Genomic DNA, 17,834 nt, shown 5'->3' on the forward strand with positions numbered 1-17,834 from the left:
AGTCTGGGAACAGTGTTCTGTAGTCAGAAACAAAGTGAAGCAGTCTGGGAACAGTGTTCTGTAGTCAGAATCACAGTGAAGCAGTCTGGGAACAGTGTTCTACAGTCAGAATCACAGTGAAGCAGTCTGGGAACAGTGTTCTACAGTCAGATTCACAGTGAATCAGTCTGGGAACAGTGTTCTGCAGTCAGAATCACAGTGAAGCAGTTTGGGAACAGTGTTCTGCAGTCAGATTCACAGTGAAGCAGTCTGGGAACAGTGTTCTGTAGTCAGAATCACAGTGAAGCAGTCTGGGAACAGTGTTCTGGAGTAGGAATCACAGTGAAGCAGTCTGGGAACAGTGTTCTGTAGTCAGAATCATAGTGAAGCAGTCGTGGAACAGTGATCTGTAGTCAGAATCACAGTGAAGCAGTCTGGGAACGGTGTTCTGTAGTCAGAATCACAGTGAAGCAGTCTGGGAACAATGTTCTGCAGTCAGTATCGCAATGAAGCAGTTTGGGAACAGTGTTCTGCAGCCAGAACCACAATGAAGCAGTCTGGGAACAGTGTTCTGTCGTCAGCATCGCAGTGAAGCAGTTTGGGAACAGTGTTCTGCAGTTAGATTCATAGTGAAGCAGTCTCGGAACAGTGTTCTGTAGTCAGAATCACAGTGAAGCAGTCTGGGAACAGTGTTCTGTAGTCAGAATCACAGTGAAGCAGTCTGGGAACAGTGTTCTGTAGTCAGAATCACAGAGAAGCAGTCTGGGAAAGGTATTCTGTAGTCTGAATCAAAGTGAAGCAATCTGGGAACAGTGTTCTGCAGTCAGAATCACAGTGAAGCAGTCTTGGAACAGTGTTCTGCAGGCAGAATCACAGTGAAGCAGTCTGGGAACAGTGTTCTGTAGTCAGCATTGAAGTGAAGCTGTTTGGGAACAGTGTTCTGCAATTAGAACCACAGTGAAACAGTCTGGGAACAGTGTTCTGTAGTCAGAATCATAGTGAAGCAGTCTTGGAACAGTGTTCTGTAGTCAGCATTGCAGTGAAGCTGTTTGGGAACAGTGTTCTGCAATTAGAACCACAGTGAAGAAGTCTGGGAACAGTGTTCTGTAGTCAGAATCATAGTGAAGCAGTCTGGGAACAGTGCTCTACAGTCATAATCACAGTGAAGCAGTCTGGGAACAGTGTTCAGCAGTCAGAATCACAGTGAAGCAGTCTGGGAACAGTGTTCTGTCATCAGAATCATAGTGAAGTAGTCTGGGAACAGTGTTCTGTAGTCAGCATCGCAGTGAAGCAGTTTTGGAACAGTGTTCTGCAGTCAGCATCGCAGTGAAGCAGTCGTGAAACAGTGTTCTGTAGTCAGCATCACAGTGAAGCAGCCTGGGAACAGTGTCCTGCAGTCAGATTCACAGTGAAGCAGTTTGGGAACAGTGTTCTGCAGTCAGATTCACAGTGAAGCAGTTTGGGAACATTGTTCTGTAGTCAGATTCACAGTGAAGCAGTCTGGGAACAGTGTTCTGCAGTCAGCATCGCAGTGAAGCAGTCTGGGAACAGTGTTCTGCAGTCAGATTCACAGTGAAGCAGTTTGGGAACAGTGTTCTGCAGTCAGATTCACAGCGAAGCAGTTTGGGAACATTGTTCTGTAGTCAGAATTATAGTGAAGCAGTCTGGGAACAGTGTTCTGTAGTCAGAATCAGAAGGAAGCAGTTTGGGAACAGTGTTCTGCAGTCAGAATCACAGTGAAGCAGTCTGGAACAGTGTTCTGCAGTCAGAATCACAGTGAAGCAGTCTGGGAACAGTGTTCTGCAGTCAGAATCACAGTGAAGCAGTCTGGGAACAGTGTTCTGCAGTCAGAATCATAGTGAAGCAGTCTGGGAACAGTGTTCTGCAGTCAGAATCATAGTGAAGCAGTCTGGGAACAGTGTTCTGCAGTCAGAATCACAGTGAAGCAGTCTGGGAACAGTGTTCTGCAGTCAGAATCACAGTAAAGCAGTCTGGGAACAGTGTTCTGCAGTCAGAATCATAGTGAAGCAGTTTGGGAACAGTGTTCTGCAGTCAGAATCACAGTGAAGCAGTCTGGGAACGGTGTTCTGTAGTCAGAATCACAGTGGAGCAGTCTGGGAACAGTGTTCTGTAGTCATAATCACAGTGAAGCAGTCTGGGAACAGTGTTCTGTAGTCAGAATCACAGTGGAGCAGTCTGGGAACAGTGTTTTGTAGTCATAATCACAGTGAAGCAGTCTGGAACAGTGTTCTGCAGTCAGAATCACAGTGAAGCAGTTTGGGAACAGTGTTCTGCAGTCAGAATCACAGTGAAGCAGTCTGGGAACTGTGTTCTGTAGTCATAATCACAGTGAAGCAGTCTTGGAACAGTGTTCTGTAGTCATAATCACAGTGAAGCAGTCCAGGAACGGTGTTCTGCAGTCAGAATCAGAGTGAAGCAGTCTAGGAACAGTGTTCTGTAGTCAGAATCACAGTGGAGCAGTCTGGGAACAGTGTTCTGCAGTCAGAATCACAGTGGAGCAGTCTGGGAACAGTGTTCTGTAGTCAGCATCGCAGTGAAGCAGTTCGGGAACGGTGTTCTGCAGTCAGAATCAGAGTGAAGCAGTCTAGGAACAGTGCTCTGTAGTCAGCATCGCAGTGAAGCAGTTTTGGAACAGTGATCCACCCTGACCAGACCTGTGCTGTACCTGGCAGGAAGATCTCTGATAGTCTCGCGCTACTCAGGGATACGATCGCCTGCGTGCAGGACAGGAAGGTGGACACCTGCCTCATCAACCTTGACCAGGAGAAGGCTTTTAACAGAATATCGCACACCTACATGATGGATGTGCTCTCCAAAATGGGGCTTGGGGAGGGAATTCGCAATTGGATCAAACTGCTCTACACAAACATCTATAGCGCAGTCTCAATCAATGGGTGGGAATCAGAAAAGTTCCAGATCAAATCTGGAGTCAGGCAGGGCTGCCCTCTCTCCTCTGTTTGTGTGCTGCATAGAACCTTTTGCCGAGTCCATCAGGAACGATCCGGGTATAAGAGGAGTGACGATCCCAGGCAGCGGAGGCGTGCAAGTTAAGGCCTCCCTGTACATGGACGACGTCGCCGTCTTCTGCTCGGATCCCGCGTCTGTACGCAGGCTCTTGAATGCCTGCGACCAGTTTGAACTGGCCTCGGGAGCCAAGGTAAACCGCAGCAAGAGCGAGGCCATGTTCTTTGGGAACTGGGCCAACCGGTCCTTTGTCCCCTTCACTGTCAGGTCAGATTACCTGAAGATGCTGGGGATATGGTTCGGAGTAGCTGGGGCATGCACCAAAAACTGGGAGGAGCGCATCGTCAAGGTAGGACAGAAACTGGGCAGGTGGGAGCAATGCTCCCTCTCCATTGCGGGCAAAACCCTGGTCATCAGGTGTGAGGCACTCTTGGTGTTACTACACGTAGCGCAGGTCTGGCCCATTACCTGACCCTATGCCGCAGCAGTCACCCGGGCCATCTTCAAATCTATCTGGAGATCCAAGATGGACCGTGTCCGAAGGGACACCATGTACAAACCTCTGGATAAGGGAGGGAAAAACGTACCCAATGTCTCCCTCATCCTGATGGCCACCTTTGTGTGCAGCTGCATCAAGCTGTGTGTGGACCCCTGGTATGCAAACACCAAGTGTCACTACATACTGAGGTTCGACCTGTCCCCGGTGTTACGAAGGATGGGCCTGGCCTCATTGTCGCGGAACGCTCCAAATAGTTGGACCGTGCCGTACTACCTGTCCCTCATGGAAAAGGTTTTGAAGAAAAACACCTTTGACCACAAGGCAATGAAGCAGTGGTCAGCATGTAATGTCCTCGAGGCCCTCAGGGAAAAGCAGACTATGGAGGACGTTGGACGGTTCCCTGAGCAGACTGTCAGAGTCATCTGGCAGAATGTCTCATCACCAGAACTTACAAACAAGCACCAAGACCTAGCTTGGCTGGTGGTGAGAAGGGCCCTCCCCGTCAGATTCTTCATGTACACCCGAAGGCTCAGCGCCATTGCACGCTGCCCTCGGAGTGGCTGTGGGGGAAATGAGATGGTCACCCACCTCCTTGTGGAATGTGCCTTTGCAAAGAAGGTCTGGAGAGAGATGCAGTGGTATTTGTCAAGGTTCATCACGAGCAGCTCTGTGACGCAGGACTCTGTGCTCTACGGACTGTTTCCAGGGACACACACCGAGACAAACATCAACTGCTTCTGGAAGGTCATCAACTCGGTGAAAGACGCTCTTTGGTCTGCCCGAAACTTGCTGATCTTCCAGTGCAAAGAGCTATCCTCGACCGAGTGTTGCAGACTGACACATTCCAAGGTCCAGGACTACGTGCTGAGGGACGCACTCAAGCTTGGGGCAGCTGCCACCAAGGCGCAATGGGGAAAGACCACTATGTAAGGTCTTACCAGTAAATGTACACCGAGGGGCGGGTAACAGTGTAAACCTCCCTCGGTCTGGGTCATTAACACTCCAATGTATAAAAGAAACATGACAATGTAAATGTTTAAGAAGGAATTGTAACATAAAGAGCGATATGTGTGTAAGGTTATCAAAATTGAATGGAAGAAAGTCAAGGGAATGTGTAACTGATGGAAATGTACAGTAAAGACAATTCGAAATGTTCTGTCATGTTTATGGTAGATTTTATGAATAAAGTATATTTTTTGAAAAAAAAAGTGAAGCCGTCTGGGAGTGGTGTCCTGCAGTCAGCATTGCAGTGAAGCAGTCTGGGAGTGGTGTCCTGCAATCTGCATTGAAGCAGTCTGGGAATGGTGTCCTGCATTCAGCATCACAGTAAATTAGTCTGGGAGTGGTGTCCTACAATCTGCATTGAAGCAGTCTGGGAATAGTGTCCTGCAGTCAGCATTGCAGTGAAGCCGCCTGGGAATGATGTGCTAAAGTCAGCATTGCAGTGAAGCCGCCTGGGAATGGTGTCCTGCAGTCAGCATTGCAGTGAAGCAGTCTGGGAACTGTGTCCTGCAGTCAGCATTGCAGTGAAGCCGCCTGGGAGTGGTGTGTTAAAGTCAGCATCGCAGTGAAACTGTCTGGGGACTGACCCAGGTGAGCGAATCAGAGACAAGCCACCATAAGCCCGGCGTGAAACAGATTGGGGAAAAATTTTGTTAAGGAGGCTGACTATACAGTCGGTTTTCCCGCCGAAGGCACGGGCGGAATTCTCTCCGGATTTCTCAGCAAGACTGAGACTTGAAAAAATATCAGAAAATTCACCCCCTATTTTCACGGGGTTGGGAATGGACTCAGGCCAGGGTTCACATGTGCACAATATATGAAGGCAACTGACCATTTAAATCATTAGCTGCCTCAACTGCTGAGGGATCTTGGTAGCCCTTGAGTATGCAATCCAGACAGTGCCGATGAGACCAGGTGAGTCAGGTCTGAACTTTGTGGATTTGTTTAGATAGCAGGTGTACTGCTTTTGAGAGATAAGGGGCGGTTTCTCCGTGAATCAGCACGATGGCCTGAACCCGGCGTCAAAAACGGTGCGAATCACTCTGGCGTCGGGCCCCCCGAAACGTTGCACATTCTCCGGCTGGGAATGGGCTAGTAGCCGCGTGACGCCATTCGTGACAGCGTCACTGCACAAAAGACGCCCCCACACCCTCCCGAGACCCGGCAAAATGGCCACCTGCCGCCTAACGCAAAGTGAGACCCCCACTGCCTGCCCCCTTTCCCCCATATTCCCTTCCCCCATATCTCCCCTGCCCCATATCCCCCATTCCCCCATACCCCCCCTTCCCGCATAGCCCCCCTATCCCCCCATACGCACCTGAAACGCATACATAGAACATAAAACATACAATGTAGAAGGAGGCCATTTGGCCCATCGAGTCTGCACCAACCTCACTTCAACCCTAACCCCATAACCCCTCTTAACCTTTTTGGTCACTAAGGACAATTTATCATTGCCAATCCACCTAACCTGCACGTCTTTGGACTGTGGGAGGAAACTGGAGCACCCGGAGGAAATCCACGCAGACACGGGGAGGACGTGCAGACTCCGCACAGACAGTGATCCAGCAAGGAATCGAACCTGTGATGGGGGGGTGATGGGGGACCCTCGAACATGGTGGGGATGAAAGATTGCACCAATACAGATGAGTCATGTACACTGCCCGGGAACTGGGCGCAGACGTGCAGGATCCTCATGCGGTGGTCACAGACCACCTGCACGTTCATGGAATAGGTCCCCTTCCTATTCGTGAACACGGCCCTGTTATCCGCAGGTGACCGCACAGCGACGTGCATCCCATTGATTGCCCCCTGGACCATGGGCATCCTGGCCATGGCAGCGAAGCCCGCTGCCCAGGCATCCTGGCTGGCCCGGTGCACAGGGAACAGGATGTAGCGGTCGGCAATGGCATACAGGGCGTCCGTCACTGCACAGACGCACCGGTGCACCAACGCCTGCGAGATGCCGGAAAGGTCCCCACTCGGCGCCTGGAATGACCCCGTGGCATCAAAGTTCATGGTCACCGTAACCTTGACGGCCACGGGGAGAGGGTGTCCTCCCCCAGTGCCACGCGGTGCCAGGTGTGCCATCAGGTGGCAGATATGGGCGACGGTTTCCCGGCTCATCCGGAGTCCCCTCCTGCATGCTCAGTCCATGAGGTCCTGGTACGACGAGCGGGGCCGGTAAACAAGGGGCCTCATCGGGCGGCTCCGTTGCCATGGCACCACCACCTCCTCCTCCTCCTCATCCTGTCGTGCAGGCGGCCCTCCAGCCTGGGCGGCTGCCACATGCCTCCCTGCGGCACGCTTTTCTGCGGCAGCCTCCGCCGCCTCCCTGGCACGGTGGGGGGGGTAGGTGGTGGGGGGGGTAGGTGGTGGGGGGTAGGTGGTGGGGGGGTGGGAGCTAGGTGGTGGGGGGTAGGTGGTGGGGGGTAGGTGGCGGGGGGTAGGGGGGGGTTGGGGTGGGGCTGGGGGGATGGGGGTTGGGGTGGGAGTGGGGGTGATAGACGACATGTCATCATTGCCCATACCCCTCACGCCACAGTCAGGTGCCATGGGCTGCATGGTCGCGACTGTTGCCAGCTGGCACATGCCATGGCGGACCCACCCCCCCACTCCCCTTCACGCACAGTCCCAAACCCCCCCACCTCTCCATCACTGACCCCCCAACCCCCACCCCACACCATCCCCAACCCACCCCCCAGTCCTCCCCCCGCCACTCCCACCCCAGCTCCCACCCCAGCTCCTACCCCAGCTCCTACCGCAGCTCCTCCTCCACCCAGCTCCTCCACCATCCCAGCTCCTCCTCCTCCCAAGCTCCTCCTCCTCCCCCCCAGCTCCTCCACCCTCCAAGCTCCTCCTCCTCCTCCTGGTCCCCAGCTCCTCCACCCCCCCAGCTCCTCCACCCCCCAGCTCCTCCACCCCCCCAGCTCCTCCTCCCTCCCAGCTCCTCCTCCCTCCCAGCTCCTCCTCCCCCAGCTCCTCCTCCCCCAGCTCCTCCTCCAGCTCCTCCTCCCCCAGCTCCTCCTCCTCCTCCCCCCCAGCTCCTCCTCCCCCCAGCTCCTCCAACCCCCAGCTCCTCCTCCCCCCAGCTCCTCCTCCAGCTCCTCCCCCCAGCTCCTCCTCCCCCCCAGCTCCTCCAACCCCCAGTTCCTCCTCCCCGCAGCTCCTCCACACCCAGCTCCTCCTCCAGCGCCTCCTCCCCCAGCTCCTCACCAGCACCTCCAACCACCAGCTCCTCCTCCCCTCAGCTCCTCCTCCCCTAGCTCCTCCTCCTCCTCCCCAGCTCCTCCTCCAGCTCCTCCCCCCCAGCTCCTCCTCCAGCTTCTCCTCCCCCAGCTCCTCCTCCTCCTCCTCCCCAGCTCCTCCTCCCCCCCAGCTCCTCAACCCCCAGCTCCTCCTCCCCCAACTCCTCCTCCAACTCCTCCTCCCCCAGCTCCTCCTCCTCCTCCCCAGCTCCTCCTCCCCCCCAGCTCCTCCAACCCCCAGCTCCTCCTCTCCCCAGCTCCTCCACCCCCAGCTCCTCCTCCAGTGCCTCCTCCCCCAGCTCCTCACCAGCACCTCCAACCACCAGTTCCTCCTCCCCTCCCCTCCCCTCAGCTCCTCCTCCCCTAGCTCCACCTCCCCTCAGCTCCTCCTCCCCCCAGCTCGTCCCCCCAGCTCCTCCTCCTCACCAGCTCCTCCCCCCCAGCTCCTACTCTCCCCTGCTCCTCCCCAGCTCCTCCCCCCAGCTCCTCCTCTCCCCTGCTCCTCCCCAGCACCTCCCCCCAGCTCCTCCTCTCCCCTGCTCCTCCCCCAGCTCCTCCTCCCCTCAGCTCCTCCTCCCCAGCTCCTCCCCCCAGCTCCTCCTCCCCCAGTTTCTCCCCCCAGCTCCTCCTACCCCCAGCTCCTCCTCCTCCCCAGCTCCTCCCCCCGAGCTCCTCCTCCCCAGCTCCTCCCCCCGAGCTCCTCCTCCCCAGCTCCTCCCCCCCGAGCTCCTCCTCCCCCACTCCTCCTCCCCCCAGCCACTCCCCCCCAACCCGCCCCAGCTCCTCCTCCTCCCCCAGCTCCTCCCGTCCCCAGCACGCACACTCCAATGGCTCCTGCGATCCCCCCCACCAACTGCGGCCCTGCCGTCACCTCTACGGCAGCCACCCCACGCCGACCCCTTCCTCCGCGCTGGCCGGCATCAACCAGCACAACTGGTTAATGCCGTTAAATAGGTGGTTTGATTTATGCCGGGGTGACCTATGGTCACGTCGGCGGGACTTCAGCCCATCCGGCCCGGAGAACTGGGGCAGCCCCGGGGCCCAATGCGTCGCGCTGACCCTCGACATTCTCCGAGGCGGGCGGCGCGATTCACGTCGATGGGATTTTGGGGGGGCCGGAGAATATCACGGGGTGCCGGGCGGGATTTACGCCGCCCCCCGGGGATTCTCTGACCCGCTGGGGGGTCGGAGAATCCCTCCCAAGATGTCCCTTTGGTCCTGGTTCCGGGACACCTTAGGGAGAGGTCAAGTGCTTTTAGCGGTAGATCAGGTGCCTGATGGAAATGTTACAATTAGGCATAAATGGGCATACAAAATGCATAAACTCATCACTGTCAAGCTGATTGGAACTATCAACAGACCTGTCAATATCAACTTTCAAAGGGTTTTGTCAAGGCATTTCAAATACCTGCACTTTAACTTTTAGAAATATTGTTTGGAGTATTAAAATAAATGTCTTTCTAAGGGTACAGGGGTATAAATTGACCTGGAGGGTATTGGACTGGTTTCAAGGGCATGAGGTAGCATGTGTTGGCATGGATGGGGCATGATAGGGGTTGAGAGGTGAGGGATGTCCTTCATTTTATTGTTTTTTTATCCCCCCTGCCTTTTGCACAGTACCAGTGTGCAGATGCAGGCCTCAAAGCCAGCCCACCTCCACACTGCCAACCTCCTCACTCATTCCGGGGGGGCAGCTGATTCCCATTTAATCCCACCCTTTGGGGACAAAAATTTCAACTTCTGTGCCGCTTTTTCGCAGGTTGGGTTCCCAGGGCCTGGAAATATCCCAACTGTGCGCACCCGACCGAAAATCCAGGCCTAGGTTCTATAATGGCAATCACAGTTAATCCTTAAATGGTGCCTTATTTAGGAAAAGAAGCTTTCACTCCTGAATTTAGTTCTTGGAATTGTTACTTTATGACAAATAAATTAGCCTTTCTTTTTAGAAAAATTGAAAACTTTCGCGAAAATTTTAATTGGACATCGGATCCAAACTAATTTAATGGCCTCTTTGTATTAAAGAAGCAGCCTGCAAGGTTATTTTATGACACTCTGGGCTGTCAGGTGTGGTGGCACTATCAACCAAATTTCTCACGCTATTAAGGTCTTTTTAAAAGTTTAATTATCTGTCAAGTTAATTTAAATGATGCATTGTGCTGGATTGTGACTACTGATTTACGTACAGTTGTAAATTGAGCTAATCAGGCCAATGCCTGTACATTTATATTAACACCTGAAGAAATGGGGTCATGCATCTTTAATAACAGCAGTGGAGGCGGACAGATTTGAGTCCATTGAGATTTTCCATTAATTGTATTTCTGCCAGCATGATTTTCAAATGAAAATACTTTTTTTTTTGTTCAGGAAAATTTGTCATTGAAGCTATATCCAATTATTTCCAATCGTGGAAAAAGGCAAACGTCTCCTTTTCTTTGTCAAACCACCAAGGTGATACTGAGGCCTAGAGCAGCAGGCTTCAAAACTAGGAGGAAACATGAGAGAAGTAAATGATGGTTCTCTCAGAGTTATCAATCTTGGATTTTAGAGTCTAGCCTTTGCTTTTTGAAGAGAAGGAATATTGTTTTTTTCCGGATTTGGATAAGAATCAATTCAGAGATCACAAAATCCAAAAATAATTTCAAATCCTTCTCATACTGATATTTCACTAACATTTTTCAGCAGAATTCCATCCATATCCAAACAAAATTCTATCCAGTGACTTTGATGAAAGTTGTACTGAGAAAATGTGTCATTAAGGATCATTAGTTAAACGCTTATCAACTGGAAACATCTTCCATCTTTGGCATAGCTATCATTAGATCTTTCACTGGGTAGAAATATGCACAGAAGCAACTTGAAGGCTGAATTCACTCACTAATCTCGATGAATAAAAATAACGACGTACTTCATTGGCCAACCGTGATTGCATTTAATTTGTTATTGATAGACTTAAGACGTCTAATGAGCTGATTAATTAATTTTGCGTTTTGTTTGTGGGGCTTCGAGCAATCACAGTCCAGAAAGATGACTGTCCCCTGACTTATTGACTGACGGACTGACAGACTGACAGGGCTCCATCACAGTGCTGCCATTTTCATTAATATGGCAGAGCGAAACTTTAATTTGCCCTCTGTTCAGACCCATGCAAGGCCACCCTCTGGGGCAACTCACAATGGGCAGGTTAGTGGTATTGTATATCTTCCAGGAGTGGGACCGACAGCTCATGAAATGCTAACCATTTTTCACTCGCACCCAAAACTCAAAGTTCTGCTGAAAGGTGTTACGAATGCTGGACTTTATATGATGGCTAGGTTTTAAACTCGCCTTCTATTCAAGGTAAAATGCTGTAGTTTAGAGAGGGGGGGTGTGATCTCCTATGAAATCTGCCCAGAGATACGCACTGTCACGTCTTACTAAATCTGAATGTGAAATGTGCACTAATGCATTTAGGGGGAGTCACCTTTAGCTGTGAGCTCAAGTCACTTGTAGTATCTATGTTTAAAAGGTCTCCATTTTTAAAAATTCAATTCAGGGTTCCAGTCGGTGGAATAAAAATCATTATTTGACATGAAGCACATTTTCATGACTGTTGCCGACGAAGTAATGTTTAGTTGATATTGATTTTAATTTGCTTATTACAATAAAAGTCTTAAAACATGAAATCCTGTTGTGCAATTGTTTGCATTCGTCACTGGGAAATTCATATTTCTTTTTTAGGAGTTATCAGTCTCTACAGGGATTGGAACAAGGGTCAAATATAAGTGTTAACCTCACATTCTGTTCCAGATCCTGGTTGCTCACGTGCCCTTCCAGCGTCTTCCATCGTCAAAAGTTTGTTCAGACTGGAGAATCATAGCAACTGGCAACCAAAATGGGAATGTATGTGATAACCCAACTTTAATTTGAAAGCCCAGTTCCTTATTTTTCAGCCTTAATGGAGCTGGATGGAAATGCTTCCTGCGCTTCATCATAAAATAGCAAAATCTAATTTTGTGGGTTGTTTTTATTTTACAAAAAGATCCATTGGCCATACTAAAGCAATTTTCATCTTCACAAAAATGCTGCTCAAAGCATCTTCTTGAGAGCTTTGTTTATGCAGTCTACTTTCCTATTTACAATCCAATTTTATCTCCATGAAACAATGATGAGCACATCTATGTGCTTGTAATGGAACCGTCTGACGCTTCAATTTCCTAGCTTCTCTGTCTCTGGCGGTGTGATTCGGTAAGTTAGGATAAATTAGTGTCTCAATTGAAGACAGTTTGGTGCCTGTGGGCTCATGCACTATGAATTTTGTTGGGACTTTTGAAAGTAATTGAACATAAATATTTTAACAGCAAACAGAGAGACAACATATTTGCATTATGCACAAAAGTGAACAAAATAATATTGCTAGATTTTCCAAATAACCGTCTAATTGCACAGGTTCCAGATTTCACAATGTTCACCCATTTTCACAATCCAAATGAGAATATCAGAAACTCGCTATCATATCAGTGATGAATTGCTGAATACTTTTCAGTGCTTCTTGTCCTATCAAACCCAATGAATTTATTCAGCATTCAGCAAACACCCCTAATAGCTCTAATTACTAAATGAACGGAGATTTTTGTTGGTGAAACTCTTGTGTTTCTATTTTCACAAGTCAGTATTCGGTGGTATTGCACATGAGGATTCAGCATTGTTAGTGGATGGAGAAAAAATTGAATGCAAGTGAGAGGAGAGAAGGAGGCAGAAATATGGGAGGGGAAGGGAAGGGAGCTGGGAGGGAAATAGGCAGGTAGAGAGGTAAGAGAAGAAAGAATGTGGAAAAGGATGGAGGGAGGTGCTCCACAATCCAAGGCTGAGGGAGGAGAGAGATGAACATAGAGGGCGGGATTCTCCATCCCACCAACCCCTTTTCCGGCCCGTTGCGTCTCCCCGCCGGCAGTGGGTTCCTCCATTCTGGCAGCAGGACAATGGGGTTTCCCATTGTGGCCATCTCGCACCGCGGGAAATCCACGGGCATGGGTGCGCTGCCGGCGAAGCTGAGTATCCCGCCAACAGAGAAACCCGCAGAGAGTGTCTCCTGTTATCCCTGGGAAGACCTGGCTCCTGACAGTGGGGAAGGAAGGGAAGGGGTTAACCTCTCAGACTTCACTCATCCGTCCTAAGTAATGTTTGCTGAATGATGAATAAATTCACTGGGTTTGATAGGACAGGAAGCGCAAAAATATTCAGCAATCTATCACGGATATGATTTTTGGGGGTTGAGAGACAATAAGCATTACCTTCTCTGCTCGGATGTGATGAGGTTCAATGGACCAAGAGAACTCTGGTGTTGCCGACAGCAAAATGTGATTTGTGCAAGTCCATTAAGGCAGATTTTTAACCAAAATGAACAGATTGCAAAAAGAATGCAATAACACAGCAGAATCTAAAAACAAGTGTTTTGTTTTCTGTACTTTGTATTAAGGCTTGGATGGAAAGTGTGAATGTTAAAAAGCCCTGCCAATAGAGAACTTTGTGCCCTGCATTATAGGCAGTATTTTCCAGCCTTGGGCAATGAGCTCGAACCGGGACAGTTTCCGACTCCCAACCTCACTTTGCCCGTCAATGTACCCACCTGGGAGAGTTTCCTGAAGATGGCCAATTAAGAGGCTTCCTCCGGGTGCACCACCAGAAGGATCACTGAATTTTTGACCAGATTGTGGAAACTTGCAGAACACTGGGGGCAGCGCGGTAGCACAAGTGATTAGCACTGTGGCTTCACAGTGCCAGGGTCCGAGGTTCGATTCCCCGCTTTGTCGCTGTCTGTGCGGAGTCTGCACGTTCTCCCCGTGTGTGCGTGGGTTTCCTCCGGGTGCTCCGGTTTCCTCCCACTGTCCAAAGACATGTAGGTTAGGTGGACTGGCCATGATAAATTGCCCTTAGTAATCAAATAAAAAAGGTTAGGAGGGATTATTGGGTTATGGGGATAGGGTGGAAGTGAGGCCTTAAGTGGATCGGTGCAGACTCGATGGGCCAAATGGCCTCCTTCTGCACTGTATGTTCTATGTTCGATTGTGAATTTGGCCCAACCCTGGCCGAAATGTTGCAAGACAGATTGGGGTGCGGAATACCCAATGTGACAGAAATGACTGTGCCTGTCCCCCCTGTCCTTAAACCAGACAAATTGGTCTGCCGCTGTGTAGATTATAAGCTAATGGTCAGTTGGGTTTCCAAACTAGATAGGTACCCCATGCAGTGAACCTAGATATGAGACAAATCTATCAGCAAATCAAATTAAATGAGCCTTCCCACAAATAAGTTACAATCAACACACACAAGGGTCGATAATTATCGGCCGGTAAGCTTAACTTCGGTTGTAGGGAAAATGCTGGAATCTATCATTAAGGAGGAAATAGCGGGGCACCTGGAGGGAAATTGTCCCATTGGGCAGACGCAGCATGGGTTCATAAAGGGTAGGTCGTGTCTGACTAATTTGGTAGAATTTTTTGAGGACGTTACCAGTGCAGTAGATAACGGGGAGCCAATGGATGTGGTATATCTGGATTTCCAGAAAGCTTTTGACAAGGTGCCACACAAAAGGTTGCTGCATAAACTAAAGATGCATGGCATTGGGGGTAAAGTGGTAGCATGGGTAGGGGATTGGTTAACTAACAAAAAGCAGAGAGTGGGGATAAATGGGTGTTTCTCTGGTTGGCAACCTGTAACTAGTGGGATCCTTCAAGGATCAGTGTTGGGCCCACAGTTGTTCACAATTTACATAGATGATTTGGAGTTGGGGACCAAGTGCAATGTGGCAAAGTTTGCAGACGACACTAAGGTGAGTGGTAAAGCAAAAAGTGCAGAGGATGCCGGAAGTCTGCAGAAGGATTTGGATAGGTTAGGTGAATGGGCTAGGGTCTGGCAGATGGAATTCAATGTTGCCAAGTGTGAGGCTATCCATTTTGGGAGGAATAACAGCAGAATGGATTATTATTTAAACGGTAAGATGTTAAAACATGCTGCTGTGCAGAGGGACCTGGGTGTGCTGGTGCACGAGTCGCAAAAAGTTGGTGTGCAGGTGCAACAGGTGATTAAGAAGGCTAATCGAGTTTTGTCTTTCATTGCTAGAGGGATGGAGTTCAAGACTAGGGAGGATATGCTGCAATTGTATAAGGTGTTGGTGAGGCCACATCTGGAGTATTGTGTTCAGTTTTGATCTCCTTACCTGAGAAAGGACATATTGACACTGGAGGGAGTGCAGAGGAGATTCACTAGGTTGATCCCAGAGTTGAGGGGATTAGATTATGACGAGAGGTTGAGTAGACTGGGACTGTACTCATTGGAGTTTAGAAGGATGCGGGGGGATCTTATTGAAACATATAAAATTATGAAGGGAATAGATAGGATAGATGCGGGCAGGTGGTTTCCATTGGTTGGGGAAAGCAGAACTAGGGGGCATAGCCTCAAAATAAGGGGAAGTAGATTTAGGACCGAGTTTAGGAGGAACTTCTTCACCCAAAGGGTTGTGAATCTCTGGAATTCCTTGCCCAGTGAAGCAGTTGAGGCTCCTTCTTTAAACGTTTTTAAGAAAAAGAAAGATACCTTTCTAAAGAATAAAGGGATTCGGGGATATGGTGTACGGGCCGGAGAGTGGAGCTGAGTCCACAAAGATCAGCCATGATCTCATTGAATGGCGGAGCAGGCTCGAGGGGCCAGATGGCCTACTCCTGTTCCTAGTTCTTATGTTCTTATGATATGATTTTACTCATTTGCCCTTCAGGGTCTTGTCAGCTTGTGCCATATCCCAACAGATCATGAAGAACGTACTCCAAGGGTTACCTAAAGTAGTGGTGAACATGGTTGATGTTCTGGTCACGGGGACTTCAGAACGCGAGTACATGGCAAACTTAGATGAGGTCTTGTGGCGATTTTCAAAAGCTGAGGTATATCTGACAAGGAAACGTGTTTTCCAAGCAAACAAAGTGACCTATTCAGGTTATTGCATGGAAAAAAAGGGCTACATCCAGTGGAGGACCATCAGGCGAGCAATAACTCCAAGAAACAACACGGAATTGAAATCCTTCCTGGGATACGTAAATAATTATGAGATTATAGGTGGACCCATTCGAAAAGTAAAATGGCAGCTGCTGTCATCCAAATTATAGGCCCATTTAAACCCCAAAAAGAAACTCCATGTCAGACATGTGATGCTTGTCCTTACGGGGTTGGGGCAGAACTGGCACACTGCTGGAAAGACAGGACAGAAAGGCCCATGGCCTATGCACGGAGGGTTCTGATGCTGAGCGGAGCCACTCTCAAATTGAGAAGGAGGGTTTGGCAGTCGTGTTTGATGTAAAGAAATCTCATCAGTATGCCTCTGGCAGGCAGTTGATAATAGTGACTGACCACAAGTCCATATTGGAATTTCTAAGGAGGATAATGCAATTTCCGCACCCGCCCCCCCCCCCCCCCCCCTCCCGCCCCCCGCCCCCACACCCGAGACTCCCCTTCCCCCTGCCATTGCCTCCTCCCGGTTACAGCATTGGGCCATGTTACTTGTAGCTTATGAATATCTCTTTGAGTGCCACCCAGGAACACGAATAGATAACGCTGATGCCTTGAGTCAACTCCCACTGTCCACAAGCCCCGCCAGTATTGGAAGAGATCATGATCACCTTAAATTTTTTAGAGATTTTCCCAGTGTCTGCAAAACAAATCAAAACCAGGATTCAAACGGATCCAACATTGTCAAAATTGAAGCACATGACCCTGAACGGCGTATTTTTTAAAAATGCAGATCTTCATCGGAGAGAATATAGTTCCTCAAATCAAAGATAGATGGATATGTTCTTAATAAATAATAGATAGATGTCAGGAAATATTTAATACTGGAAGCATTCACCCGGGATTTTCCTTTCTTGTTTAAGGGTACATTTATATTTCAAGTTTAACCTTGCTGAGTGGTAGATTCCACTTTGTGCCAATGCTGCACTTCTGCTACATCAATCCAAAGTTAAAGATTGGCCATAAAGAATTGATGCACAATCAATTGAACAAAGACTAGAGTTGGATACAACTGAGGCTTTATTGCTCTAAGATGTGTGGCCACAGTAGCTGGCGAAATGGCTGCTGAATGGAGGACATGCATATTTATACTCCGCCTACTGGGCGGAGCCAGCAGGCAGGGACTACCGGCGAACCTGTAGTACAGGTCCTACCTTACATTTAAAAAATAAATAAATTTAGAGTACCCAATTCATTTTTTCCAATTAAGGGGCAATTTAGCGTGGCCAAACCACCTAGCCTGCACATCTTTGGGTTGTGGGGGCGAAACCCACGCAAACACGGGGAGAATGTGCAAACTCCACACCGACAGTGACCCAGAGCTGGGATCGAACCTGGGACCTCGGCGCTGTGAGGCTTCAGGGCTAACCCACTGTGCCACTGTGCTGCCCTGGTCCTACCTTACATCACCTAATAAAGATGTAACAGTGATTTACCACAAGAATATTATCTGATTGTTTCTTCTTGGGCTAATGAGAGGCTGTTTCACCTTTCCTGTAGATATCCATTTCCCCCATTAAGCGGGTGGTAGCTCACCCAATAGGAATTGTATTGCGGGAGCTTGATACCTGCTTCTCCAATCCAGATGACCATCTCCGCGAGTCCGCGGGCTTGGACGCTTGTATGGTAAGCCGTGGTAGCGGCCTTTTTCTTTACTTCAATAAGGGGCTTGATGTTGGAAGACTGGCCTTGGTAAAGTTATCACAGCTGACAATTAAATAAATATTACATGGTGCACATCAAATATATTTTTCTTAAGCACAAACACCCAATGGAAAAGGTGAATCAACTGTGGCCAACAAAATAAGTTAAAGATTGCATTCAAATAAAGGAAGTGGCACTTAAAGATGCCAGAGAAAGTTAGCCTGAGGATTGGGAGCAATTGAGAACCCAGGATGACCAAGAAACTGGTAACAAGGGAAAAGTGAACATGAAAGCAAGCTAGTGAGAAACATAAAGGAGCACCATAAAACTTACTTTTTAGTATGTGAAAAGGAAAAGATCATGTAAGACAAATGTGGACCTATTAGAAGTGGAGACAGAAGAATTTATAGTGGAGAACAGGGAAATGGTGGCAGAACTAAACC

Source organism: Scyliorhinus torazame, chromosome 21 (genome assembly GCF_047496885.1).
Source record: "Scyliorhinus torazame isolate Kashiwa2021f chromosome 21, sScyTor2.1, whole genome shotgun sequence".
NCBI classification, from domain to species: Eukaryota; Metazoa; Chordata; class Chondrichthyes; order Carcharhiniformes; family Scyliorhinidae; genus Scyliorhinus; species Scyliorhinus torazame.